The sequence below is a fragment of the Triticum dicoccoides genome, chromosome 1A (genome assembly GCF_002162155.2).
Source record: "Triticum dicoccoides isolate Atlit2015 ecotype Zavitan chromosome 1A, WEW_v2.0, whole genome shotgun sequence".
Taxonomy (NCBI): Eukaryota; Viridiplantae; Streptophyta; class Magnoliopsida; order Poales; family Poaceae; genus Triticum; species Triticum dicoccoides.
Window position 1 is genome coordinate 288,370,399 of NC_041380.1, and position 3,918 is coordinate 288,374,316.

Sequence of the window (3,918 nt, forward strand, 5' to 3'; positions counted from 1 at the left end):
ATTTGAACCTCTCGGTATTTTCTAGAAATGGGGAAATCCGTTTTTTTGTAATTTTTGAAATGATCAATTTTTAATTTGCACTTTTTGGTTACCTTTTTTCTATGATGAGGAAATTTTCTTGTATACTCACAACATTTTATTTGAACTCTCCAATTTATTAAATTTGAACTTCGAGGGTTAACATTTTCTACATGGCCTTTTTTTGTTAGTATATGATCATCAAAGTCTCCAATTTTTTTAGTTTGAACTTCTAGGTTTTTTTTGACCTTCTTCGTATTTAAATTTGAACTTCTGTGTTTTTTTAGAAACAGGGAAAACCCTTTCTTATTAAACTTTTTGAACTACTCTGTTTTTTAGTTTATTACAAACATGTGGGGGGGGGATGCATACAATACATTTCTTTTTCAGTTTGCTACAATTACTTTTCACTTCCGACTTGAACGTACAAGGAAAAGCTGGAATCCAAAATATCTCCCTTTATCGCCGCATCAAATGTGAATCAATTAGAGAGACAACAACGTTGGCGCGCAAGAGAAATCAATACATGGAGAGAGAAGCAGCTGCCGCTTACAGGTGTGGTTAGAGCAACAGCAACACACACAAAGAGCGAGATGGCCAGCATCTAGCAAGGTAAACATGATCTTTTCAAGGCACACATGAACCAAGCACACCATACTGGCACACGACCATAGTGACGGACAACCGCAGTAGAACTTCATGGAACATCTCGGAAGATGACATATAGATGTTGTGGGATTTCATGGAACGTCTCTGAAGCCATGCACAAATTTGACTGTCAAAACAATATTTATGCATAAAGTTGAATTGGAGCCATGAACAAACAATAGCTGGATTTTTACCTGTTCCCAGCAGCAGCAGGGGCAATCGGCGGGGTAAGACACATAGCTGCGCATAGAGAAAAGCAGAGGAAAGGAGGCGCACTGGGTCCTGTGGCGGCACGAAGCGAAGGTGCGTCACAATTTCCCAGGTAGCATCGTATCTGGCACGACTACCAGTAGACAAAGAAACAAATTGTATGAAATATGTACAAGTAGAACTAACAAAACTATTCATTTGTAGTACCAAAATGGGCTAAATATATGTTTGTACGTACAAGCTGTAGACAAACACTATCTTTTGCAGAAATATTAGTTAGCTGATACACGCAGGAGGCACTGCAACATATGTATCCTTTCTTTTGAAGTAAACATGAAGTGCAGCTAGCCCATCTGCAGCAAGTCGAGGTTCAGCTATAGGTAGCAGTATCCTAGTCGTTGAGTTTATCGGAACCCACGGTTGCGGTCATAACTGAACCTTTTTAAACAATTATACTTGGACGTCTCAAGATAAACAAGGTGAACTTCGATCAGATGTAGTCACGCGTCGGGATGAGCAAAAGGTTGGGATCTAGTTGGGGGTTAATTTCATTATTCCAGCAGCAGAGTGTTTCCATCAACTGCACACAGAAGAACGTTGCATCCAAGAGACATCCGGAGAGCTTGGAACTCTTCAGTTTCTGTTCACGGAACAACAGAGTCAAATTTTCAGCCGCATGACAGGGCAGAAAAAATTATGATGAAGGTCAACATCATCAGCTAAGAAGGTCATCTCTTGGTCTAAGGTGAAGGTGGTAAGGGGATGGACAGACATGCATCATGCACCTGACTTTTTCAACATCTGACCTTCATGATCGTCCCTGTGACAATGGCTTTTCAGTTTTCTTCATAAAATGGAGCTCTTTTCCCCCTTTTGATTCCAACTTTGAACTTTTGTTAAAATGTGTACATAATCATGAACGTCAACATCTCTAAATTGCAGCAGTAACAACCACTTGAGCTTCTGTGCAAAACTTCTTTGGACTACAACCTAGAGAAAAACATACCTTTTTGTTTGGGGTATATACACAAACAGCTTATGTGCACGGGGTAGCTCAATGCGGAGACTGCCAGGCGCGTGGGGCTGAATCAAAGGCGGCAACAACATGGAGGAAGAGGGCAACAACATCATGGAGGAAGAGGGGGCGACAGTGATCCTAGGTTGTGCGTGGTGGCACTGCTCTGCACAGTGGCGCCAGAGCCGGGAGGCCGGCCGGGAGGAGGAAGGTGGTAGTGCGGGGTGGCGTGCGCAACTCTCACGCCGGCGGTGGGAAAGGAGGAAGGCCACGACAACAGAGAAAGAAGGTCGTGGGGGCAGAGGAGGATGGATGCGCGTCGCCGTCGGTGGTCGAGGAGCAGGGGCGTAGTAGAAAGGATGAAGCACGAGGTGGCGGTGGCGGCGCAATTTGGGGAGTGAGCGGCGGTAGCGGTGTGACCGTGGAGTGCGGAGGCGGTTGTGGGGCGATCTGGGGAGGGCGGCGGTGGCGGCGTGACCCGGTGACGGTGGTGGCGGCCCGATTTGGGGAGAGCGGCGACGGCTGCTTCGGCCGATTCGGCCGGTTCGGCCGGTGTTCGGGACGGCATCGGGGAAGAAGCTAGGCGAGGCGGGGGAGGCAGGCTGGATCGGGCATGGCACGCGGGCGCCGGGGAAGAAGGCGGGAATGTGGGAGGACGATGGGGTTGGGTGGTTTTTTTTTCTTTTGCACCGGTTCGGAAACAACCAATCGCTACCTATATAGAGGCAGCTATGATCCAAATACCTATTCTAATCCTAGAATTAGAATAGTGTTGTCCTATATATATATATATATATATATACATATATATAGGGTGGGTCTATTCTAATAACACCTTTTAAGACCTTATCTTTATCTTTACCTATCTTTACCTACCTACTAATAAAGCGGCTATCGCTTCTGGTCGTCCGTCATTAAAATTACCCTCTAAGTTAGTAAAAATTACCCACCTATGCCACCCGTAAGTAGAAAAACGATTCGTTTTTTTCTTTCTTAACCCGCCACCGATAGAGCTTGGTTCATGTAAGGAAATTCCCTTACAAAACACAACCGAACAAACCAGCCTACTGGCCTAGGTGCTTCTCCACAATCCAGGAGACCCAAGTTCGAAACTTGGTCATCCCCATTTTTGCACCCTTTTTTTCGCGAATTTCAATTGCCGTAGTATAGAGCTACCTCGCCAAGTGTAGCTTAACAGTGTGTCTACACAGTACAATACGGCCAAAATATTCTCTTTTAACTTTTTTTTGCAGATTCAAGTATTTTTTAAAATATTCATATCTTTCAAACTCCAACTTTAAATTTAGCATGCTAAATATGAAAATCGCCCAGAAAATTTTGTACATTCTAAATATAATGTTATCTTCCATGTTAATTATTTTTAAAATTATTTTTATGTTGCACCCTTAATTAGTACTTTCATTTTTCTATTAAAGACATGGATGTTTCTTACTCCTTTTTGTATATGTTGCTTATTACCAGATTTTCATCCATCATTTGGTTCGTCCATTTGCACATAAAATAAAAAATGTTCACAATTTTAAAAAATGTTTGCAAGTATAAAATGTTCATGAATTCAAAAAATATTCTTGATTTTGGAAAATGTTAAAAACTTTGAAAAAGTGTTCACAATTTTAAAAATGTTCATGATTTCAAATATGTGCACGAGTTTTAAAAAATGATCATGATTTTAAAAATTGTTCATGGTTCCACGAAATTGAGAGTGATAGTGTATCTCGATGATGCAACAAAGTGTGGCCATGGCCATTAAAGATTATGAAAAAAATCTCCCGTTGCAACGCACGGGCTTTTTTGCTAGTTCTAATAACACTACTGCCTTATTCTGATAACACCTGATCCGAACACCCCGCGACCCCACGCGCGCTAGAACCCACTGAACTGCAAAAACCAAAAAAAAAACCTCCAAGCCCACGCCCCACCCCACCTTCTTCCCCGGTCAAACCCCACCCACCTTCTCACCGACGCTCCACCTCCCGACCGCAAACCCAGGCCCCCGAGCCCAGCGC